Raw genomic sequence first — 27,006 nt, forward strand, 5'->3', positions numbered from 1 at the left:
TACCTACTGCTTTATAAAATACTTAAAATATATTAAAAAAACAAAACCCAAAACAAAGCAAAAGCAGCAACAGAGCAAGACTGCAAAGATTGCGGGGGGTTGGGGGGCAACAGAAACCCCCAAGTGCCCACTGTTTTTTTTAAATTCTGTACAACTGCTGAACCAGAGCTGTTGAATGAATCATTGAAACCACTGTTCATTTCTACTCAGGGATTTCATAGAACAGTTTGGGTTGAAGGGACCTTAAAGACCACTTAGTTCCAACCCCCCTGCCATGGGCAGGGACACCCTCCACCAGCCCAGGTTGCCCAAAGCCCCGTCCAGCCTGGCCTTGAGCACTGCCAGGGATGGGGCACCCCCAGCTGCTCTGGGCAGCCTGGGCCAGCGCCTCGCCGCCCTCACGGGGAACGATTTCTGCCTTATCTCTCATCTCAGCATACCCTCTTCCAGTTTAGAGCTGTTCCCCCTTGTCCGTTCCCCCTTGTCCAATCGCTACCTGCCCTTGTAAAAAGTCCCTCTCCAGCTTTCTGGTAGCCCCCCACCAGGTACGGGAAGGCTGCTCTGGGGTCTCTCCAGAGCCTTCTCTTCTCCGGGCTGAACCGCCCCAGCTCTCTCAGCCTGCCTCCACAGGAGAGGGGCTCCAGCCCCCGGGTCATCTTGGTGTCCCTCCTCTGGGCTCGCTCCAACAGTTTCATGTCCTTTTTAAGTTGGGGGCCCCAGAGCTGGACACAGTGCTGGGGGCAGGGGGAAGGATCTCACAAGAGCGGAGTAGAGGGGGAGAATCACCTTCTTTCTATTTCATTTATTATAAATGCATATTTACTGGCAGCTAGTAGAACACATTATTGCTCTGTTTTATAGCTCAAATGGCTCATGCAAAGAGTAATTTGTTTGTATTCTGTATCAGGATCAATATTGTACCAGGGATAGCCCGAGGAATGTTTATGCTGAGGGCTTTGCTTGCAGTGTTTTGTTGTTGCAATCAATTGACCAAACAGGACTGCTTCTTAAAACAACAAATAAACTTTGATAGTGACCAGATCAACCGTTAAAGCATAAAACATGATGCAGTGTCTGGAAAAAGACTGAAGGTCCACAAGTGTTTTTACCACCTGATGGTGCATAAAGCTCTCCTACCTGAATATTTCCCACCGGCCTTTCTTCCTCTCAGTAGCTGGGGACTGTTTCCTCTATGCCCTCACATAACAAGATCCATTTTCCTGCAATAAAAACACAGACACATGACACTTCCATTCTCCTGCATAACACGGCAGCATTTGAAGAAGCTCACTGAATGGACCTGAAATGAATGAGGAGCATTTAGGAGTCCCAGGACCAAGCCTGGAGGACCAGATCTGAGGTTGGGTGGGGGTTCTAGCCCAGCTCTTTGAGACCCCAAGCTTTTGAGACTCACTCCAGCACTTCAAGTCTTACAGGATTTCTTGCCCGTAACAATGAGATGAGGAGAAGTTAATAAGAATTCTGTTGATGTTTCTATCAAAATTTCCTGAGCCAAATGGTATTTTTTTTCCAGTTAAAGGTCACGCTGAAGTCTCTTTTATTCTCTTTATAAAGGGTACTCCCTGACTGTTGTGAGCTAAGTGCCATTAAAAAAAATAAACCAACCCCCAAACTCTGCTTAAGCAAATACACCAAAATACCTCAAAACCACCATCCTGTCTGTAGCAAAACAAAACAAGTTTACGGATGACGTTGGCAGAGCACCACAACTTCTAGGAAATGCTTTTTAATTATAAAGACTGCAAAGGGAGACAGGGGAATGTTTTGTTACATGCTGTTTCAGCAGACAAGGTGTCCTTACAGCTTTATATGCTAGGCTTGAAAATTCAGCAAATGATGAAGAAAGGAACATGACAACTATATTATGATTCTCTTTTGACTAACTTCCAAATAACTTTCATGCAAAACAACATTCCATCAAACATGAAAAATCAAGTATTACAGAAAAAAGGCACATGATTCACAGCCAGCTCAGGTTCCTCCCCCCAGGGACCATCTGTACAGGGAACAGACACTTCCATAACAACTCATCTGATGCAGAAGTCACAGGTGACTTAAAAAAAAAATGCAGAAGAAAAACCTCAAATAACTACAAATAACCTGTTAGTTGCATTCAGTATTTGTCCTGCAGTCATATTTATTCTGCTTACTAATAATTCACAAAGAATAAAAACATGTCTGAAAACCCTACATTAGAAACAGCCACCCCACCCCACCACGTACAGTGCCACCAAGGGACAGTCTGCTTCAGACATGAGCTCTGCTGGTTTTCTTAAAGCAAATGACAACTTTAGAGAAGTTACATATTGACAGGCACCCTGGGTGAAGGACTGGTTTTTAAGGCCTCATTGAACTGTGAATGTTTTCCCCCAGAACGTACTTATTCTCATCCAGAAGTTTTCCCCAGTGCTTTTGTTCTGCTTATACAAGCCAGAAAAAACATGTTAATTGATTCAGATTTAGTATGTGTTAACATGACTGTCTGAGCTAATGCATACTGGGCCTTTAATGAAGCTGGAATTAGTTATTTACCCAGCTTCTAAGTCTGTTCCTCCAAAGGATAAACTTTTGTTCTGTCTGCCCCAGGAGCCGGGTACCATTCCAGGTGTGATGGGATGGGACTTTGGCAAACTGGGCTGTAGCATTTACTTGGCAGCTTAAACTTTACCTCTCGCTTCCCTCTCCCAGCCATTTGCTTCCAGCCCTGCATTTGCGCAGCTGCACGGCTAGCTGGATCGGGGGAACCGCTTTCCTTCAGCATGTTGGCTCATAAACAGCTGTGCCAGCACAACACAGGGAGCGGGCGCAGGGCAGGAGTGATCAGCCGCGATGGCAGAGGGTAGGAACAGAGGCTGCTTAAACCAGCTGAAACTGCACTGCTGCAACACACAGAGCCAATGCTCCGCTCCCCTCCTCTGCGCCTTAGTTCTGCCCATCTGTAAAACTGGCACCACAATTCCTACTTTGTTTTATAAAGCACCTCTTAGAAAGGCTATCCCATTAACATTTCTGTGAATTCACATTACAGACCACCCACCCCTTTCACAAATCAGGCCCAAGCTCATTCTAAGGACACTGGCACTGTCCCCCACCAGCATCTGCTCCCTGGTTTCACCATGCAACCTGCTCAGGGGCTGTAGCATCTCCCCCGCTGCTGCCCCAGCCTGTTCCCATGCCCTCACACCAGCTTCAGCTCCGCCAGCACGCTTCACAGGATTTTGCTCTGAACTGGAATCAGTTTCTAAAAATAAAATTGGCTTTTTATTGAAGTCTGATGCATTCTCTCATCCTATTTCTAGGAAGATCCCCCAAAACAGTCTCACTGGCACAGTGAGAGGGTAGCGGGCTCCATCTGCAAATGAGATTAGATAGGTGGGGAAGAGGAGACAACTGGAAACATCTTAAACTTGGCATCAGCCACCCTTTTCCAGGTGTGAAACCACGGCCTCGCTGCGGCACAACTCGATGCCGCGCAGTCGCCACCCTTTACCCATTCATACCTGCTTCATGTCCCGCGACACGAGCAGCCACTGGAAAGCGCCGAGCCCTTCCCAAACACCCACCGGTGCCCGACAAGGCAGCTGCCAGGTATGAATCGGGGAAGAGCGCAGATGGAACCGGCGGTGCTCGGGCCGGTGAGTCTATCTTGCTCAGCCGGATCCAGCAGAGGGAGCACAAAAACACGGTTCTTTTCGGCCAAATGCTTTTTTGGCTACAAACCGCTTGATGCTTGAAATACCAGGCACTTTGTGTTACATTACCCCTGTAGTAATGCACATGTGGTGCATTACAAGTGCATAATAAACAAAACCCTTGCTCCGAGTAGATTACACTGTAAAAATCAATACGGTGGAGGAGACGACCAGCACAAGCAGGGAAGGCTGCAGAAGTTGAGAGGAGGAAGGAGAGGCAGCACAGCAGGGCTGCCAACTCCTGTGATTTTATCGTGTCTCCACTTGGAATTTTTCCTAAAGCCAGCTTGCTGAAGTCTCATCATCACAGAAAAATTTCAGCTTTCGGATTTTTGTTTGTTTGTTTGTTTTGAAGGATGCCTCTCTAGGCTTCCAAAGTTCAAAAGCAAAACTGTAAAGGTGGATTAAGGTAAACACCAAAGACTCAAGAAGTAGAAAAGAAGTACAAGAATCCTCAAAATTTGTTGTCTGTATGTCATAGGCAAAACCATACCAACTCCGGCAATTTTACTTAATTTTAATTTATTTATTGCCAATTAATGCACTTTTAATGACTGTTTCAGGAGCTGAGGGAAAAAAAGAAGACTAAGCAGTGCAGCAAACACTGAGAAAAACTCTTTTCCCGCACCTTTCCAAGGCTCAGACATCTTTTCTCCCCCTGCCCTTTCCTAGTCTAACTTCCCTTGTTTCTGCCATGCCTTACACTCAGTCCAGCCCATCACCTTTGGTGGGGCAACAGGCAGCAGGGGAGGCTGTGGGTGCAATCGTTTCTGTCTGCTGCTCCTCGTCTCTCATTTCTCCTTCCACTGCTCCTCGCTGCTTCACCAGATTTCCCTGCCCCAGCCTGGACTGCTACTCCACTACTCCCAGTCCCCCCAGGATGTCCTCGCTCTGGCTTGGGCTGGCTGCACTCCCTTGGGGCACCCTCGCTCCAGTCTGGGGCCACCGCGGTCCCTCGGGGCATTCTTGAAGGGCAGCCCATGCGATGCCCCCCCCAGCCCCTAGCACCAGCCCTGCAGTTTAGGCGTAACATACCACACTGTCTGAACATGTTTCTTTCAACATGGCACTCTGGTTCTGAGTGATTCTGCCAAGATGAATCAATGGAAAAGGTCAATAGACGCAAGGGAAACGCCCAGAGTAAACTGTGTGCATCACAGCAAGTCTTAAAGCACATAAGAAACACTGAAGGGGGGAACTGGAAGAAGTCCAACGGGAAAACAACACAGATTTCATCTTTAGGCCTCCTAAGTCTCAGCTGTATCATAGCAATGGACTTGGGTCAAGCACAACCAACTTTCCCTGCTTTCTCATCACATCCTGGTTCCACCTGGTGGCTGCCAGTTCTTAGGAAGGGGTTTATCACAGATCTTTCTGGACTATCACACATTTTCTTGGAGCCCACGTCTCTTTCTCAACCTTACCCCCTGAGGAAAACAAGAGGGACTGCACTGTCTACGCCCCAGCACTCAGCCTGTGCTGGACTTTTAACTGTAAATAAATAAAATTAAAAGGGTAACCATGAGCAAAATCTTCAGTTTCCATACACAAAATACCACTTGGCCTCTATGTACCCAAACAAAAATGAAGAGGTAGCAAACAGAAGACATACACACAGAAATTCTTGGAAAACAGAAACACCACACAGACAGTTAAGTATGTTGTACAATCTTCTTTCAGAAATACACGAGGCAGGTACACTTGAAGGTATTTTTCTACTTTCACAAGTTATTTCCAAGTTCCAGCATTATTCTCCTTGAACTGCAGAATATGTTCAAACACAGAATTCCTGTAAAACCACAGAGTGCCGGCAACCCTGACTTCTCATTTATCCAGGGCTGTAACTGGGTCATAAGTGAAGAACACAAAGTGCTGTGCTTCCTAAATAAGCTTACTGGTCAACAAGCATGCTGCTGCTATGTGGGAAATTTTACAAGCTTCTACAGAGTGTTTCAATATTATATGCAGTCCTTGTAAGGCATCATAGCCCTCTATCAACTCTGGAGTTTTTAGAAACCTGGGCTTTTCTGAAATTCTGAAGTAACTCAAAGTCAACACTGAGTGTATGCTTGACAAGCACTGGATGCTGTCCTCTGCCGGAAAAAAGAGGTAATCTGCTAGTTTTATATGGAAGAGAAGCATAAAATGTTGCTGAAATAAGCAGTGCAAAACAGGTGGGGGTTTTGGAGGGGGAAAAAGAGAGACTAAGCTCAAAGCAGGTTGGTGTGCTCCTTTCCTGGGCAGAGATGGGGTAAGGAAGGTAAAGTTGGGAAGAAAAGATCTGGGGTGGGGGAAGCAGAAGGGAACAGGGCAGAGGGCCGGCCAACTTTCAGCTTTGCCTGCACCTAGACTTGGTCCTCAATAACCCTTATTAAAACAAGAACCAAAAAAGCACACAGACACATCACACCAAAATGCGCTGTAAAACACAGACGCTCATTTGATGGCACCGAGATGATGAACACTCCTTTCCAAACAAGCAGCAGAAAACCACAGAAAGTGGCCAGACTGCCCTGAAACCCTGCCACGTTCCTCACCTGGCACCACCGAATGCATCCTCCTCCCTGCCCTGGCCAGCCCTGGCATCAGCCCCCTGCCTGCATCCCCCCTCAGAGGCTCCCCGCGCCCCCCACGGCGCCAGGCAAACCCTTGGCCAACACTCCACTGCTACAGCATTTCTTCCCAAAACAGGAGTAGGATCTCGCAGGGCAGATGGCAGAGGGCTGCGATGGTGAAGCTCACCGCGCTGAACGCTACAGTTGCTTAGACATGCCGTCAAACCTGTGGTTGCAGTACCAACGTGATACAGCAACCAGTCCTCCTGGGAGATTTTCCAGACTTGCTCTGTTAGGCAGAAAGCCACCAGGGTAGAGCAAAATAAGAAAGAATTGCAGTAATAAGAATTTTAATTTTTGCTTGGGTCTTTTTCCCCTATTTTGCACTGGGGTAAAAGCAAAAGTTTTGTTCATTCAGTCACCATTTCCTTGATTAGTTTTCCCAATTCTGAGCAAAAATTACCCTTGTTCTCTGCATAAACAAAGAAATTTATTTCACTTTTTAAAAAAAAAAAAAATACCTAAAAGAACATAACCGGAGTGTACAATTTTCTCAGATGTACGAAGCCATGAGGTTGCAATTTCCTCACTGTGAGATGGAACGGAACACATTTGGGTTGGGTTGTGTCATACCCGACATATATAAGGTCTAACAGCAGCAGTGAGCAGTATCACAATCTTCAGTTTAGAACAACAACAAAATCCTTTGCTTCTCCCAACTCGCTCCACAAAAATCTCATTACGGGAAGAACCACTTTTCCAATCTGGCGCTCTTTTTCCATGCTGCATCTGAACTTAAGATGGGCCTGGTGCACCTAAAGTCAACCACTGCGATTGTCCATGTCTCTGCTCTCCTGCCACGGCCTTGGAAACCCTCAAGTGCCTGGGGCAGCGCTGCACCCCACCTCCCTCGCAGCCCCACTCCCCACATAAGGGGCTGCACACCAATAAGTAGGCTGGATCAGGCGGTCCAGCACCAGGAGAAAGCAGGAACAGAAAAACAGGACTGGGAGGACGGGCACTTTGGTGCATCCTTGTGAAGGCAGGCCACAGCTCTGCTGTGAAACACCAACCTGACGCAGGTGGCTTTGGCCTGTACTGAAGTAAGACAGATTTGGCGTGCCTGCTCTGCAGAAGGGCGTCAGCCCAGGCGCAGCTCCACGCTCCCACAGCCAGGCTGCTCCTTCTTCAGCGCCGCAGCCAGCAACAGCAAAAATCAGCCCAGGGGCTGAGGAATCCAAAACAATCGTTATCATTTCACAAGTGACCACTGTAGTAACAGCTCCTACCTTGTCCGCCGCAGACTGTAGCATATTCGACCACATCTGTTTATAGTGGAGGACTGAGTTGCCAACTCACAGGCGTAGGATAACGAGCACTATTAATCTTGGCTTAAACTGAACCATTGTTCTGGAGATTGGACATGTCTTGTAAAATCCCATTATTAGAGACCATTTGCCATCTATTTCTGTCACAACTTTTTTAGTTTGTTTTGCTCTATTTTAGAAAAATTTTCCCCTTCCCTTTTCCTTACATCCCATTGTACTTACAGAGCCTTAAACAATAATCCACTCAAGCACAGCCATGGAAGTGGTTTGAAGAAACAAAGCCTGCTTCTGGTATAGCCAGTGCATCTGACTCCTATGTACAGCTGCCTCCATATCCTCTGCAGACTTGCAGAGCACCAGAAGCTACTGATTTCCCTCTGCTTCTCCTGTGTTGGACACAAAATAGACTGTAGGCAGGAGAAGTCTACTAAAATTACACTTGAAGCATTGACTAAGGGTGCAGCTGAGTCACAAGCAAGTTCTGCAGCTGATCTTGCTAAAGGAATAGGTAGGAGAAGGCTGACCTGAAAAGAAAGCAGTATGCATCAACAAGACAAATTAAAAAAAAAAAAATCCAACTCTAGGGAGGTGATGCAGTGGAAGCAGAGTATCTCAGGCTTTGCTAAAGAAGATTATTGCCACATCTAGCAGTTAGCACCCACCCAAGTAGTGTGCCATCAACTTAATTCCCAAACGAGACTAGCAGAACAGCGAGACAGGATTAGACATGCTTGGTTTTAACCATTCATTTCTCTCTCTGGTGGAATACTATCAGCACAGCATTGGCATCAAAATTACTACCCTTCAAAATGCGCAGAGCGCATTTTTAATTTTACATGTAGCAGTTATGTCATATGGGGTTATTTATTTTTTAATTTAAAGTGGTAAAACATATTTAATCTGTTTTGAGAAAAGAACAAATTGATTTAGCGAGCAGTTCAAGGCTCTCCCTGGAGACACTCAACCACACTCAGCAATCTGGATACAAGTTGGGACTTCACTAAAGTCATTTTAATTGTAGGTCATAAGAAATGTCAAGATATAAAACACCAAGGAATACTAAAAATTAAGCCATCATCTCTGAGACTAACAAATGTCTTGTATTTGGCAGCAGGATATTTTTTAAAATCTTTATGGCATTGCTACTGAAGCACAGCAGCAGGGCAAAGGGCTTAGAGCTGCATGTAATACACACACGTTATTTTCGCTGTTGGGGAGAAAAATAAACAACCAAAAGCTAGATTAAGGGAAAAATACTGGGGTGAAAGAAAGTTAAAACACTACCCTTGTGATGATGGTGGTGTATCTTTTCCATGTCTTTTGTTTATAAACAGTTTAGTTTAATCTTGGTCAGAAAACATTCTTCCCTAATGCAGCATGAAACAAGGTTGCCTCTACAGCAACACACGCAGAGGCAGAGAAAGGGGGCACAGAAGCGAGGAAAGATGGTTTTTAAAGAAAACTTTTAAAAGAAAGAAACGAAACCCCTCAAAGCCTTAAACACTCTCAGAGCTCTGTGCCCAGGTTTTATAAGGAAAATTTCTTTACTTAGTGAAAAAGTACTTTTTAATCAGTTTTTTTTTCATGTGGAAAATACACCCAAACTTCTGTCCTGAAGCTTTGAGCTGGATCCCTCATTTACTAAACCCTTTAATAGAACTTAGGTGAAATCCCCAGAAAGTTTTCCTTTGTCCACTTGCCTCAAATAATGACGACAAATCTCTGACTTTAGCAGCACAAAGCCAGAACCCCTCCAGTTCAACTTCTTAAAACACAGCAAGTTAAAAATCAGGTGCATTCATTTTCAAAACCAAAGAACAGTATCTAAGCCCTCTTTACTAAAGTATCTGAAGAAAAGTTATGTAACCCATCTCCTTCTCCATGTTCTCCTATCGGAAACAAATTTTAAAGGTCAGCAATGTGAAATCAGGGGCTGATTTTTTTACCATCCCTGCCTAGTAACCTTTTAAACTTGATCAATATACAATCTCCATTCCTGCCATTATCTTCCACTCATGGGAGTGGAGACAAGAAAGGTATTTCCCTCCTTTTACTTAAATCAGAATGGAACTCCCCAATAAAGAGGTATTTGAACAGAAAGCAGTTCAAGTGATGTGCTGAAGAACCATATTAAGGGAAAAAAGTTCACCCACATGGAAGAAAAAAACGAAAGCAATTTTAACACCCTATATTTCTGCCAGTCAACTCACTGATTAAAAATTACAAACGTTCATTTCGTTGGTTTCGGCCACTCTTTCTAGCAGGCATGCCAAAACCTAGGGATGAACATGTATCTCTCTAGATGCGAAGCTAGGCATTTCACGCAAGTTCGAATCTATCCCCTGCCAAGTCCTTTTTCTTGACTGCCTTGACATCAGCTCACTGAATACTACCATACCCTAACCACCTTCTTTATGATTAAACACCGTGTACGTGTGCATACATGCAAACCTACGCCTGCACATGGTGTAGCGTGGGGGCTGTCACCTGCTTTGCCTGCGTGAGCGGTGCCGTTGTGCCAGGGAAGTCAATGGCAGGAAAGCTGCAACACCGTGACCCAAGCAAGACACAGGCAAACACAGTTTTAGAGATCCAAACCTTTTATGCGAACTAACATCACAGAAGTAAAAGCACTGAACAGAATAATTGCACACATGCCCCAGAGGAAGCGTCATATCTTGGGATTTAATAGCTAGAAGCAGTCTTCCCCCATCTTCCCTTCAAGTCATGTGGTCACAGCAGACGAGCGCTCCTTGCTGTCTATCACACAAGCCGTTACACAAGTACTCCCAAACTGGTAGCCCTGGATCCTGGTTTTCTGGTCCCCTGGAGGGCTGCAGGGCAGGGTCCAGGGCCTCCCCTCACGCCAAGCCCTGCCAGGCTGCCCACGCTGAAACTCAAGGCCACCGGCAGCTCGGAGAGGCAGCCAAGAGCAGGCAATGTTGCACAATTTCTGTTCTGTGTGGACATCTGAGCTGGAAAGACAGTCATTTCGAAACAAGCTGAAGGTTGCCTCAGGATCTTCTAAGTTTTACTGCAGGCTGTTCTTAAAGTCTTCCACTGATAGCATTTGTAAAAATCGGATTAATTTTCTGTGACACTGAAAGAGGGAGGGAGAGATCCTAAACAAAACCCCAGCCCTGCCTCACCGACTTCACTCCTTACACCCAGATAAACATCTACTCGCTTCTCTCCTGTCCTCAAAAGCCCTTTCTCTGCAACATGCCAAAAGCTTTTAACCCACATTAAGGCCACTAGCATCCAGCCCCGGCTCCAAACAGGCACTGCTGTGGCAAAGCCACTGCTCTGGAAGAGGTGAGCCCTGGAAAATCTTGCTTATAGACTTTGAGACGTGGCTGCTGTCACCCATCTGCTGTGGCCCTCCGACGGAGGGGAGGCTCCCCTCGGCAGAGCTCTGCTTTCCATGTGCGCGGGACGGTTCGCTCAAGGGAAGTGCATTTTCGCTAAGAGAGCGGCCAGAGAGTTTCAACAAGCGAGGCAGAGGCAAACATTGCCTTCTGGCAGCTCCTCTCCGGGGGTGGGTGGACATCTGAGGAGGGGTGAATTAGAGGGAGAACAGCTGTTTGTCCAGTGAATGAGCCACAGGACTCAGCTATTAATTCTTCCTCCCAAGAGAACATGCCCCCATGCCAGCCCACCCACCATCCTATAAAACAAACAAACATATAATGGAGGTCAGGGAAGGGGAGCTCAGTAAGAGGAAAGGAAAAAAAGGGGAAAAAATACCCAAGCATTTAATATTTACATAAGAATGAAATGTTTCATTAATTACATACAGAATCAATTTGCAGCTATTTTCCTTAAATTCCTTAGTCAGACCCACAGATTTGAGGCACTTTGAACTGTGCTGTGCCAGTAATTGTGGATGAATATTTTAGATCAGTCTTGAATCACTGTACTGCACACACCAAATGAACTAATAAGCTGCTCATGTGTGGACTACTAATGTATTTTCTTTCTTTCCTAGACAGATGGAGTGCAGTCTAAAAATCAAGTTGAATTGGCAACTGGGAATCTTCAGAAAGGCTTAGAAACATCTTTAGTTCTACTGTTTTATTAAAAATACCACTCAATGGCCTGCATGCATTAAAAAGGAGCCTGGAAGACGCAAGAAAAACCCCAAACAAGTTTACAAAGATACGAAGGAAGAGTCGGACATTTCACGTGACTAACAGCAACCTCCAGAGAGTGACAACGAATAGTGCGTTCTGAAACTTTATTACAGGACTATCGAAAAGATGGACAACCTTGCCATCTATGTGATATTTATCACAATACATCCATTAATGGGCAGTCATTTGAAATCACATATAGTGGCATATCAGCTCTGCAATCTGACAGATGTGTTCTAGTTTACAGAAGCATCTGTTGAGTCATCAGGACATCAGAATAGTTAATTGCACTTTGGGGATGCTTTCAGAGATTAAAAGTTCCCTTATTTCAAGCAAATTTTAAGTGTCCTCATAGATTAAACTCCTTTTTCATATACAAAATTAACATATGCACCCGCACTCCAGAGAAATTAATGTACAAAATGTAAAGAATAACTTCCCTGAGGGATTATCTGTTTTCTTCCGCCTCCTGTACACCCTGCCTCACACAGCGCTCAGCAATGTGGAACAGAAGACAAAGATACAACATGAATCACACATAATTCTGAAATATAAACTAAGACTTGGCCTACACTGGCTGGGCAAAGAATACAGAAGAAGCTGCCTTTGGTCAAGAACTTACTAAAAAAAATACGCAACAGCTGAGAACTGCTAGATGATGCCTGCCATCTCTTTTTGGCAAAATGCTTATAGTTCTATTTCAGATCCTTTTATTACTGTTTATTCTAAAATAAATGCTGTACAGGCTGTATCTTTCACTACCACAAGAGTATGAGACAAGCCAGGAGAACTCTCCACATGTTTAAACAGGGGCTGAATGACATTAAGCAATCCCCCCATCTGAAGTGATACCATTGCTTCTTATATGCAGCTAAGGACTGGAAGCAAGCCATCTCTGTTCATACACCTAATTATCCAAATATTTGAATGAAAAACTTAAAAAACCTTGTGGAAGACTCCTATGAGTTTTCAACATGTGTGAGCAGATGACATCTTTCCCGTGCTTTCAACATGAATTTCCTTGCAACCTTCTGGCCTCCACAGCAGTAAGAGGATTAAGAAAACATATTTCTTAGGAAGAAGGATCCATCATATAAACTTTTAAATTAAAACAATTTAGCAGTGGATTTTTTGTTTGGTTGGTGTTTTAGCAAACACCACAAAAAGATGAACCAACCAAAAAAGGTACGATCAACCATTTCTCAGATGTGACTGGATCTGCTTGCTCTGTAGCTCATGAACCACAGGGTTCCCATGATTAATTCAATGAACTATTTGATTTCACTCAAGAAGCAATCATAAAGCTAAAGTGCAAGTGCATAACCAAGAACACTGTACAAGGCTACAGATATGAACACCGCATCTGGGTTTGGCTTCTTATAAATCCTAAAAGCGACAGCACACCTCAATCTAACCAGGCTGTTATTCTTTAGTGTGGAGGAAATCAAACTTGAAGTGGGAGAGTAAAAGTGGAGACAAGCACTGCAATCACGACCATGCCTTAAAAAGGTCCAATAGTTTTTAAGTTACAGCATATTCCCTTGCTGTTAAAGTGAACTGAGACTGCTGTCTCAGTTGCATTAAATTATTAGCTAATTAGCCCTGAGTAAGGACAACAGTGTGTTGATGCTGGCAAGCTGTGAAAAGAACACTTCAGCAAGGAAGATCAATAGCATTTTTGTCTGGCTTACAATAAGAAAACTGCTGGCCCAGGTTATGAGCTTAAGCCATTTTTCATTTGGCAGACAAGACAGCACTAGTGACAGATCAATACAGTAACTTTATGATAGGCTGCTGCTCCTGCAGATGGCACGACCATAAACAGGCATAATTTCTAAAGCCCGGAGCAATCCATTACTTAGACAGAAACCACCTGACCTTTTACAATATTTAGAAATTCCTAGACAAAAAGGAAAATCAGAAAACAAAACAGAGGGAAAATCAGAAGGATTTGCTGGCCTGTAAGGCAGAAGGGAATATTAGCTGTCTGAAAGCTAGGATTTAAAGTAGCAAGCTTCTGTGCTACTTGGGAGATCACACTAAAGCCAGAAGGTTGGCACCAGGTAACTACTTATCCCTTCAAAGAGAAAATGTTATTTGGGATCAGTTCTTAAGTGATACCATTTTTCTTATCTGTAGGTTATCTGGGATAACAAAAAAGCCTATTTATTAATCTTAAAAAAAAAAAAAAAACCACAACCAACAAACCAACCACTTTAATATGTCCTTAAAATGTTAGATGAGTCACTTTAACACCTGCAATTAGGAAGCATTTGAGGGAACACAGTTACAAATAGGTGGTTATTTTTCCCATATTGCAATACATAATACACTGTAGCAGGTATGGTTTGTTATTCTGCACCAGTATTAGGATTGCCTGTAGTGTTCCACTACTTTAATAAAGGCAAAGGAAAACAAGAGGAAGGCTTTATAATTTTTGTGCTTTTACAGTTAGACCTCTAGTTGAAGAGAACTTAAAGGATGGCACCTTAATAAATTATTCAGGGAAAATCATCAGCTGAGGACACAGGTGGAGCACCTAGCCCTATATTTACAGTCTTTTCTCCACTATAAACATGAAATAACCACAGAACATGGTGAATTAATCATACACTCTGCCTTCCCATCTGAGGCTGGTTTGTGTCAATTACTAGAGAAATATCTGCTTAAGCAGGAAACTAATTTTACAAAAGCACATTGGGTTCGTAGGCTTTCATCAATACTTTTGGGTTGCTGCAAGTAACTAATTAACGTTAATGTCAACATAAAGGATAGAAGGAGGAAAATATTAACGAGCGCAATATAAAACCTCAGCTGGCTGCTTCCTCACCATACAGTACTGCCATGCAACTGGCTTCCAGTCCGTGCCTGAAAAATGGGTTATTATTAATTTGCTCACTAATTTTACCTTGCGTGATATAAGCAAACAGCCCTGCATCTTCCCCTTACTTGGCATTAGTTATGCACAGCATTAGTTTAAAATACAGCAGAACAGCACACGAACCAGAAGTCTTTTGACTGGGCTCCACTTGTGCTAAGAATAACTTGGCGCACACATACATGATGCTAAATCTGCCAGTGATCTGCTTTGCTCCAAAACTATCCCCCTGCGCCTTCTACAAGATCCTATATACATCAAGCTGTGTTACAGCAGGAAAACTCGGTATTGAATCTATTTTTAAAACAAACTGAATTTCTTCAAACTCAAAAGCAAAGGATGGTTTCAACAGTTTCACATTTATAATCTCACCTCTTTTCAGCATGCACAAGGGCTCTTTATACTCAGCCGCACTTAGACATGCTGGCCGCCACGCCTGCCAGCCACCAGCACTGGGTTTCAACCCAGAGCCTCTGCCAGCCCACCGCAAAATCACTGGCACAAACACACAAAACATCAGCCCACAATTCTGATTCACAGCACACAAAATATCGTCACAGATGATGCCCCCACGATCAGGCTAAACAAGACGGTAAATAAACTGAATGCTTGGGTTTTGTAATTTGTTTTTCAGTTTTGTTTTGTTGTGTTTGTTGGGGTTTGGGGGGGGGGGGCTGTGTGTGCGTGTTTTGTTTTTAAATAAGCTTACTAGGACTTTGGTTGTATTTGTAAAACAAGAAAACATTGCAGGACTCTGAAAGACTTACTGATGATTCTTTTACAGTGCCTCAATGACACTGTTTGAATTTTAAAATAATCCGGAGCATTTCACTCATGCCACTGCATATGGATGCAGGTAGCGACCCCACGCAGGCTGTTCTCAAACACTGTCTCAGCCTCAGCACACCTGGGATGCACATCCCATTTCAGCTGACTACGGTCTCTGGGGAAGGAGGGAAGGGGACTGGGTCTCCCAGAGCTTGGCTGCATGGACACGAGCTAAAACCAGTGCTGGAAGGAGCGACAAACATAACCTGGCAGCAGACTACCTGAGGGGTATGTTCAAAGGGAGGCGAAAGCATATGCTTAAAGGGGAAGAGAGCCCCTCACTCTCAAGAAGTAGGAAGACCATGCTCCTCCTGCACCCACAGGGATTATTACCTGCTTTTTGGTGCCACAGCTCTCTAGTATGTATTTTCTTAAGCACTTCATCCACTTTTATCCCACTCCTCCACTGAGCATACTCCTGTATTTCCATTTCTTATGCTTTTTTCTTCTTTTCCCTACATCCTACTGGATTTGAGTTTCAATACACTATTTCCTTCTCAGCAAGGTGCTCACCAAGACTTGGGACTTTTTCTTATTTTTCTTCTGTCCCTGGTAATAGCTGAACTACACCCTTCATCCCAAACTGGTCTCTGCAGATTCCTGTTCAGTCCCTTCTTCAATTAAACTCCCTGGATTTTCCATACTAGGAGAGTTTCAGCTAACTGGGACATGAACTCTCCTTATTGCTACTGTACTACTAAAATGACATGTTCTTTGTCTGAAGATAGCACCACCTGAACAGCTTCATAGACTTTAACATTACCACCAGTGAAGTGAGACCCCATTTGAGGACCTCCACAACTTCTTGTTGAAGAAACTGAGCTTAAGTGACACATCCACAAATAAAAATGACTGTGCAGCAACTTTGCTACTGTTCAAGAGGTTAGCTAAGTTCAAGGGAAAGAAAACCACAGACAGGTTTCCAACACCACACCAAAGTTCCTCATCATTATGCTTCCAGACTGCAGATGAGTTAAAAAAACCGCACGTGACACCTTATCATCTGTTTTTCTTCCCTAGCAAAACCTTGCTTGAAAAGCTTTGTCTTAACACTTGCTTCACACCCATTCAGAAAAGAAAATCAGCTCCTTGTATTTTGGATATTGCAGTTATGTAAGAGATACCTATTTCAATGTAGCCTTTGCTACTGTAATAAAACTATAAACTATTAGTTGGAGAGTAAAGCATTTGTGAAAGGCACCATCTCTCCATTATGCATAGTGCCATGATCATATTTAACTCCATGACGGTGACCAGAAGGCAAGATCACAATACATATGTTAATAACACAAATAAGGAGCTAAAACAGCACATTCACGTTACACATTGTTCGCACTACCATCCACCAGAGCCAATCCTTTTGAGTGTAATAAAGTGAAGGTATTATAATTAGAGAGTTCATAATGCCATTTAATCAAGTGTGGAGCTGGAGCACAGTGGGTTGTATACCAAAGACAAAACCACATGAAGCAGTACAATGCCGAGTGCAAGAAAGGGCACACATAATCTTCAGGGAAAATAACAAGTTACTACAAAGCCATGTTTGTTTTCAAGTACTCAATCAAGAGAGTTTGCATACTAGGTAATTTTACACCACGAAAATAAGTTATTTCATAAACTGCAAATCAAATATGACCACAAAAAACATCTCTTGATTCTTTTGAATGTCTTTTGACAGAAAACCCTAGATTTGAGTTCTCAATTTATGCATTAATTCTTCATAGTTTTATTGGAAGAATTAATTATACTTCAACAATATTATAATCATTTTTCTACTACTGCTTATTATTTACAAAGTGCTTTACAATCACTAACCAGTTTCCATGACACCCCTAGAAGTCTCCATGTAGCGAGGCTGAGAGACGAGCATCCTGAACTAGCAGCAGCAGCGCAGCAAGTGCTAAGTGAAATCAGGAATAAAACCTGATTTCAAGGACTCTTCCACGACCAGCCCATTTTCCCAGGGGTCACAGTATCCTTGGCACACCTAGCATGAGATGCTTCTCATAATCAAGATCAACGCTACAACAGCTCCTTCTCGTGTCTCAGAACCAGCCTGGAATGACCCTGATCCTCTCCCACAAACAGAAAAACGTATGCTTGGTGGGGGGAGGAGGGGAGGTAGTTGGGAATCACCCTTGCCAAGGAGACTGACCAGACCCTCGCTAGTATGTTTTGGTTTAGCCTCCCGACCAACCTGAAAGACCTTGCACATCTACCTGGCCCTGGACTCATATCGCTGGTTGGCAGGAGCAAACACCCCACACAAGGAAGGACCCTAACAACAACAGTTTCAGCTACTACTCGTTCCCCTTCTGACACACCAAATATGTCCAGCATGGTTCTCCAAAGAAACAGAGGAAAGACTGACTACTCCTGTCCTAAGTAGCCCTCATTTCAACCATATCCAAACATGAAAAACAGTTTCCATGTTATGTACGGGGAAACTTGCTTGACACACACAGTAAGTCAGGACCACTGAATGTTCCCAGAAAAACATGCAGGATTTGGGGCACAAAGTGTTATGGAACGACTGTGATTTGTTTCACAGATGCAGCGAAGAAATCCTGCAGACCTTAGCTTGATCTTGATTTGGGGCCTTCAGAGACCAAATATGATTTTTCATTGTAATACATAAATAACAATATACATAAAAGTATGTATTCATGTTACCAGGTAAGTGTAACTTAACACCCCAGTAACATCAGGAAAATTAAAGCAGAAAAATTATGTGGCAGCAGAGAGCTTCAAAAATTACTCTCTGGCAAGTGTCTTCAGACTAAAGTGTTATTTAAAGATTTGTTACGTATGTAACAGCACATTCTCAAATGACTGCAGATCAAGAAATAAAAAGGTCTAAAACAGGGTCTGATTTAACACCCATTAAGGCTGCAAAAAAATTCCCATTGGCTTTCCACAGCTTTGGGTCGTACCCTAGTCATGCTGCTATGCAAGTTTCCTGCACCTTTCAGCTTATTTGTATGACAGTTACACAGCCAACCGTTCCCAAAATAGCAAGATACGACCTTCCGTCTGCCTGGATATTCTTTATGGACAACAGCTCGACACTCCTAATGGCTAAAAAGGACTTGGCAAGCTAGGAGTCGATTTTACCATAACCTGTAGAGTCCCACTCAACCTTTGCCATCTCCACAGAAGCACTGTGAACAGAAGCCATTTATCTTACCTAATTTAAAAAGTTTAACAGACCAGTTTCTTCCTTCCCTGACCATCATGCTGAAGTCCGTTTTCATAATTGCACATCAAAAGGAAGAAAGCCATGGAGATCACATGCTTTCATCACTTATTCTCAAATAGTTCATTCATTTAAGAACTTGTATTGATTTTGTTGAGTCATTTACACATTTAAAGTACTTGAGTGCTTAAATTCCGTAGGAATGAGCATCCCAAAACTTACCCTATTATTATGGAGGGGAAATGAGATGTTTGCTTTGTTTCCTCCTTCAAAGCATTAATTTACATAAGGTTTAGGAAAACTTTCCCCTCATCTGCACTCTAAAAATATTCCTTAAAGTGTAGGAGAAGGCTCAATATGCCTAAGAGAAATACAAATTAAAGTACACCAAACAAATGGCAAGAGAAATAGTTTAATCCTCACTCAACAGAAAAACACTGTAACTCACAGCTTTGAAATGGATGAAATACAAGTCTACTCTTTATTAGTGGAGATAAATGTCTGTCACCTTAAACTCCAATACGTTCTTCAGCTATAACTGTAGGGTATATTCCCAGGTCAATCTGCAGGAGATTTAGGCAGACAATGTTAATCCTAGCACAAAACTTAAGGAACATGAATCAAGTCGAAGTGTTGCAGAACATTTAAGACACAAGCAGCAGCTCCCATCAAACAGGACATAGCCAAGATAAAAATCATGCTGTTCTAATATCCTTAGGGCTTTATCCTGCCAGCGCTAACTGATAGTGTTGCTTATAAGAGATACTGGCAGAAGAGAGCAACAGCAAGGACAAAAATATATTTCAAATCCTTTATTGAAGCAGGTAATTTTAATGAACACTTCATCCCTACTGCTTTTGACTGAAAGTACGCCACAATATTAAACTGTTTAAGATTTCCACTCATTTCACTCTGCTTACATATGCAGTGTCTTCATAAACATCATGCAGGACCATTTATACCAAACAGTACGTTTGCTGTACTCATTGCAGACTTCAAATGCCATTAATGTCTTCTAGAAAGGCTGCAACACCTTGGTTTTAAAAATAGAGCTTTTTAAGAGATGCAAACTGGTAAACTTAAAATACAGCACCTGACCTAAACCTGGAGCTCCTATTTCCTGTACTTTTAATAGAAAAATTTTATTTTTTCCTGTTACTCTTATTAATTTCTATCTAAAATATTAGCCCTTTATTTGCACCATAGACCCTTGTTAATGGGGTAAATCAAAGTAAAAACCAGACACAGTTGTTTGACTACAAATGTTTAACACCCATTTCAAAGAAACAGGTGTCACATACCTAAATGCCTTGCATCACACCTCTTAATTTTATTTTATTTTTTCAGGCATTCTAATTTTCCCTAAGGCAAGACACTAGAATAATCACTTTATTGTTAACACTTACTGACAATGACCCTCAGAAGGTGGTAACATTTTGACCCCATTTGATTACATTTGTCTTAATAAATCCTAATGGAAACACAAGTAAATCCTCTTTCTTATCACTCATTCTCATTAATTTCAGCAGTCACTACAACTTAACCACTCAAAGGGCTCTAAAGCACACATGGAGTACAAATGAAAGAGAACTTGCGCTACCTTTCACTTATACCTCTCATCCTGTTCACTGAACAAATTTAAGGTAACGCTAAAAACATAGTCCCAAGACAGATAGAGCTGGCACAGTGCCAGCAGGGGGTTAACGCTGCTACAATGCTCACAGCGCAGCAGCAGCCCATGGGAGACAAGACCCAGGAAGCTTTCCACCCAAGAGCTCACAGTCTCAGCAAAATCAAATAGGCGGGATGTACCTGGAAGCCCACAGAAGAAAATAAATATGACTATTATTATTATTGACTTAACTTCTTTCTGACACTGCAGAAGTATTAAGTTCTTAGGCCGGCTTTGAGCAGAGCAAGCAGGGAAAGGGATGTCTTACAAGGAAGCGTGTCCTATGTGCAGAAGGTGATGCCAGCAAAGGTGTGAAGGCTGTCATGGGAGAAGCAGGTGGCCAGAGTATCAAGCCTCACACTGCTGAAAGAACAGCCTTCTGGCAAGGATGGTCACCTACAGGTGCTCACATCCACTGTGCCCAAGATTGCTATGGCAAGGGAAAGAGAAGCGCACAGCTCCGGTGGGTAGCCGTCATCTCTATTTCCCGACCTGATGCCACCTTTAGAAAACAGAGGCCCTGACGCAAGAAATCAGAGTAGCCCACAAATGAGCCAACTGTGCTGAAATCTGGTTTGACTGCAGAGGTCAGGACAGCTCATCAGCCAGCTGCTCTGCTATGTAACTGTAACGAGACACTCGCAGCTTGCTGCCCCGCCAGCGTAACCGCACATCTTGTTCTTTGTAATCATGCTCACCGCTTATATGCTGCTGTAGAGACATAACTAATCCTCACAGATCCCACTGAGAGGCAGGCAGAAAAGTATTACCATCCCCATTTCACAGATGGAGAGAAATATATATTACCTACAGGAGTTGGTTAATGACTGGAATAACCTGGTGCACTTCCACAAGCCCGGGAAGGTTCAGCCTCACGCACGCCGGCAGCCAACTTGGCCAACAGAGGTCAAGCCATTTGTCAAAACCCATAGGGTGTTATTGTGAGACACAGGGTGAAAACTTACAGCACCCAAGCCAGCTTTGTTCTCGGGTCACTGTACAAACCATACCCGGTAACTGCCTGTGGTGGGTTGGTTTGCGTTTGAGGGTTTTTTTGGGTAGGTGGGTGGGGTGGGGGAGTTGTTGCTGTTGTTTTGGGGTTGGTTTGTTTTTAAACCAACCCATCAAGGATTCCAATTAACAAGAAGCCCAAATAAAATTAAAACTTCTGCTACAGTTCCCCAAGTGGAAGAAAGTAAACTCCTCACAATTTGATTAAATCTGAAAATAATTAGTGTTGTTATTTATATTCTGCAGCATCCAGAAAATACCACGGCAGCTGCTGCCAGAAGACAGACAGTTACTTAAAAATCAAATGCATAATATGTGAAAAACACAGGACAGCAATGGATAAACGATATGATACATACACAGTAAATAACACAATGAGGAGGCAGCACAACACATTTTTCCCTCTTAGTAGGCTACATATATTATTCTTCAAATGCTGTGATAGGTGGGGAAAAAGTTTCAATAGTCATTTTCTAATACTTGTAAGGTCTCAAAGTTAAAATCAAACAAACGTAACTAGCTATTTCTGTGTTTAAAACCACACGTGGTCAATAACAATTAATCAACCATCCAAACTTCCACAACAATCATGAAATTATATTATTCGTTCTTTAAACTCTTTTGATATACTTAAAATACTGTTTCCATCTTTCTTGTGGATTTAGCATTGCTAGGAACTTTAGGAATGGAAAACCGTCTTACCAGTTTGGTTTAAAAGATCACCTGACTCCAACAGGTGAGGTTTTAAATAAACTTATCATGAGACCAAGAGCCAGGTTGGGGAATTGACCTCACTATTATTTTCAGATTGCTATTACTCAAGTTCCTTTTCAATGTACATTGCCCATCAAAACGAGGGTGATACAGCTTACAGCCCTGCATTGAAGTTGCTTCTCATTAGCAGGAGACATTCACAAAGCCCTTTTAATTTACAGATCGATGTTTTAGCCAGGTCCACAGACAGAAACATCAATCCAGTGGCTAACTTACACACACTCACCATTTTCACACTGCTGTGAACTTTCCCATCCTCTGGTAACGTTCAATTTTTTTAGCTCTCTGCTTTAACAAGAGGCAGCAATGTTATTTTTCATCATCCTAAAAGGAATCCTGGGTAATCATTTTAGACTTGAGTGGGAAGTGAAAGAAGAAGGTGGTTTTACCTCAAGGACTAAGCTACCTGCTGTCAACCCGAGCAGCCAGCTGCTCCAGCCAAGCCTCCCTCTGGTCAGGCACCGGGTAGAGCAGCATGTCTCCCTCCCCAGTGATTAACAAATACTTCAGTACCTGCTCATCTCATTCATCTGTACACACATACACACAAAATCATGATGATTGCTGATCGGTTGCTTATTTTCAGGACCTCTGCTGAAGGAGGTTTCATGGATGGCACCACGCTTGGGCTTATTTTCTGCTTGGAGATGCCAGCAGAACTCGTGACTGCTATCTAAGTTTGCTCTACCTATACATCAAGAAAATACAATTTTCTTTGGTTTTGAAGTGGATATAGGGTTAAATATGCCTTACACAACTGAACTTAGAAGACATGAAGGTGAATTATATGACACTATATATCCCAAATCCAACATTAACATAAAAAAATCTGTTTTATATAATCAATCCAGCTTGTTTACTAAACTACCTGGCTAACAGTCAAAAGACAGCAATTTAAAGGGTTTTTATAGATTCACTCAGAAAAACAAAAATCCATTTTCCAGAAGAGGACTAACAATTAAGCAACTTCTTAAGTCAAAAGAAACATGAAGGAATTCTGCCTTTTTCCAACCTTCTGTTACACAACTTTACAGTGAAAACACACATCTTGGGATAAATCAACCCACCTGTCCACGCTACCTTTCATGTTTCCACATGCACAATTTGCCTACCAGTTTTTAGGGATTATGTAAATAGTTATTAACATCATGTGGTTTCAACTAGTAGGAGAAAATCCCAGATAAAATTGCTCACCAAATGACCATTATAGCTTTCCTTTAGCATGCAAAATTAAGCAAGAAAGTCTTGTAATAATCACAAGTGCTTTTTAAGTAACATTATTTCAAAAGGAAGAATGACTTCTGAAAATTTTCTTTTTAAAGAAATAAAACTGAATTTGTACAAACCACAAAGACACTCGACAGACAAATCAGAGGACAATCTCTCAACAATCTAGTATCAAAGTACATAAACATAAAATACTTCAGCATATTTTAAGTCCCCAGAAGATTATAACAGCAATCCTCTGAACTGACCTCTCCGCTCCCCCTAACGATCATTCAGTACTGCAGGGATCTAAGCCATAGTGCAGTCGGGTCACTCTTGGATTATATGGCAAATGACAGATTTGATAAGCTTGTTACAGATATAAATATACGTATACTACAGGTAATTAGAAGCCTACTAAGATGAGGTAAGAAAAATAGTCATAAAATACAGTATTTTTGTTTCTTTTACAACATGAAAGCATTTGTTTTTTCTAGTGAAAAAAATTCTGACTTCTCATTAGAGGACTGTAAATCAAATTAATCAGTTATTTTTTTCAGCATGCAGAACTATTTTGGGTCACAAACCAAGAAAAAAAACCCAAAACCACCTGAAACAACCGATATGCAACCTAACATTTTCCAGCTCCAGCTATCATGTAAAAACACTGGAAATTTTATGCTAACAGGATCTCAGACCCAGCAGCATAGCAGTGAAAGGGCCAGACTTCTTGTATTGCATCAGGTAACTCTGCAGCTGTGCTGCGAGCCCAAGCAGGGCAGCAAGGCAGAGCAAAGCCTGCAGGTCGGCTCCCAGCCGCAGCCACACAGGAGAACCAGACACACAAACCTCCCGCCTCAGTTTCCCCACCTGAAGCAACAACGTTTAGCCATCTCACATCAGAGCCCTGAAAAGGTTAACTCACGTGTGCGGAGTGCTTTTAAAATGGAAGTATGCTTTATTTCTCTCCTTTCAGCCACAGTCATCCTTGTAGAAATCCGAGTAGCCGGGAGCTTCCTATTCAGCCAGTTATAAAAGTCACAGTTCTCTTGATAGCTCTGTGTGACCCACTTCTCCACCTCCAGCCTGCTGTGGTAGTATTTAAATGTTGAGGAGTTTATCAGTATATAACTGAAATGTTAAGGGGGAAAGTGTATTACTGGGGACAGGAAAAGGCAAAATTTATGACACATAAAAGGCACGGCTTATTCAGATAAAATTTATTATAGCCCATTTGAGTTAAAATATCACATACATATAAGACCTTAATGAAACCGTAATCCAGACGGGAGCAGGGAGAAGACCAAGCAAGCCCTGCACTTGTGCAGAAAGAATTTGCTCCTGAAGCCTGGCAGGCAGAGACGTGACCGGCTGCGTGCGTGTGTGTGTGTGTGTGTGTGTGTGTGTGTGTGTGTTCAGGGCCGACATCGGCAGCGTAAAAACAAAGATCCCTACGGCCCTGGAAATTAATGGGAGGAAGTGAGTTGTGGAAACAAACGGACAGTGGAAGATATCAAAGGTTTCAAATCTATTCAATATTAGACATTGTGGGGTAAAGGCACAATGAATCACAGCTGATTAGTGCTAAGACTAGCTCTTATTGACTGTATGCACAGCAAGTAGCAAGACAGAAACCCAAACCCTGTGTGAAGCTTCAGGGGTTTCCAAGACAAAAATGTGAAAACAGCCATTTCCATAGAAAGGGCTCTTCCACAAACTGCTTAAACAAAGTGGTTTTAGTCCATTCCATCCATCACACAGGGCAGCTGCGGAGGTTTCCACTTATCCTTCCTTTAACCGAGGCACGGCTACCCCACTGCCGGTTTGCAGATGAAGGAGGAGGACAGCAACTGGATTCCTGCCTAGTCCCATTAAACGTGCAGCGGTATAAGCAGAGCGCAAGGAGCCTGGCCACTGGCCCCTTCCGCTGAGGCTGCCAGTGACTCACCAGCCAAGACACACGTACACACGCACCCCCGAAAAAGATGCATTGAAAGCAGACTTTTGTGTCTCCTTTTCAGAGACTTCTTCCCACACTGCTGCCTCCCTCCCCTCTCACACACCTCCCACCAGCACTGGACGTACAAGGGAAGTTTGCATTTATATCCCACTGCTGGCATCACTGTTGAAGAATTAAAGGCAGCAACATCAAAAGACATCAGCCTAGCTCATTTCACAAATTCCTAATTCCTTCAAACCCATCTTTCCCCTGTAGTCGGCTTTGCAAATACAACATGTGCTATATACATATTTGGTTCAGTTCGCTGATATTGCTACTGCATCAAAATTTTCAAATACTGAATTAAGGAAGTCATGGTTCAAAGTGCCTATTATCAGTTGACTACGTAATCAAGAAATATTACTGAATATTTATTTCCTACATTAAATCATGATCAAATATTTCTGGACAGCAAAATAGATGCCTTTAGCATCAGTGAACTAGAAAGCCCAAAGGCAGCGTGACAACAGATGTAGGAGCCGCTATTGTGTCAAAAATTCACAAGCAGTGCTACAGACAGCTGAAGCTTGGAGCTCAGCAACAGCAGTTGTCTTTGTGATGACCACATCCACTGCTCTCCTGGTAAGGTTTTTCCTTAGAGTCCACTGACATGCTCAACCTCATCTCAACCAAAAATCTTCCTCTATTTCTTGTCTTTATTGAGAAAATAATTAAACCACAAAAGGTTATACCAATGCTAAAAGCTGGGACATAAATAAAGCAGGACATATGTTCCCGCAGAACACAAGACAGATGGTTGGGGACGGACAAACTTACGTCTAATTTCCTTCATTTTGAACAAGCGAAAGGTTTTCAGAAAATTCATATTAGGAGAAATACTAAATCAATACACAATGTTTGGCTTATGTCCTTCTATGAGCCTCATACTTTGTTAAAATTGTAAGCTGTTATTAACAGTGTTACTTTTGAAATACGTAAATATACGCATTACTCTTCACCCAGTAAACACACAGCAACTTCATAAACCAAGAAATATATTATACTTGTAACTAGCACAAAAATTCCCTGGGGACCTATTCCTGGGCATCCAACATGAACTCCCACTTGGAAAGCCTCATTTCTCCATACGTACACATGTACACCTGACTGCAGGTATAGCGAGCCATGTCGAACACACAGGATGGCATTAGCAACAACGGGCAGAATTTAGGAAGTCTTGAAATGAGTACTCCATACAATGGAGTGAGTCTTGGTAGCTGGGCAGGTAATAAGCCTTATTAAAATGCAAGTTAACAACAGCTAAATCTTATTAATACTTTCACATTACTGTTTTACGAAATATAGCATAAGCCTCCTGTACAGAAAACTTTTTAGAAAATAATAAAAATTCAGCTCAGTGTCAGTGAATATAGTCAAAAGTACAAGAAACAAGATGGCTTAGCATGGAAAAATATTTAAAACAAAACAATACAACCAGCACTACCCTGTTCTTTTCCTTGAAGTTCCTTAATTCAGCATAATACCAGCTAAAGTTGTATTGAATTATCATACCAAACATGTAATTTCACCATGAGTTTCCTTGTAAGCAATGTTTACATCTCCTGGAGTTTGATGGCTATCTGAAAACTAGTCCTTTCACTCTCTTTCAGTTTTAAGGCACATTTTTAGCCTTTTTATTTGCAGACAGTATCCGGAATACGTGCCCACTGAAGCCGCAACAGCCAGTAAACAGAGGATTTTCCTCTAGACACC

At 42.6% G+C, this 27,006-nt stretch overlaps 1 protein-coding gene across 7 annotated transcripts in view; it reads right to left on the bottom strand.

Moving 5' to 3' along the window:
• Positions 1–27,006, bottom strand: part of ZMIZ1 (zinc finger MIZ-type containing 1) — a 307,512-nt gene that overhangs the window by 233,031 nt on the left and 47,475 nt on the right. For all 7 annotated transcript variants that reach the window (XM_056351251.1, XM_056351244.1, XM_056351245.1 and 4 more), the window contains exon 2: positions 1,138–1,220. The gene's annotated coding sequence lies outside the window, so the exon portion shown is untranslated. The remainder of the gene's footprint in view (positions 1–1,137; positions 1,221–27,006) is intronic.

Source organism: Falco biarmicus, chromosome 9 (assembly GCF_023638135.1).
Source record: "Falco biarmicus isolate bFalBia1 chromosome 9, bFalBia1.pri, whole genome shotgun sequence".
NCBI lineage: Eukaryota > Metazoa > Chordata > Aves > Falconiformes > Falconidae > Falco > Falco biarmicus.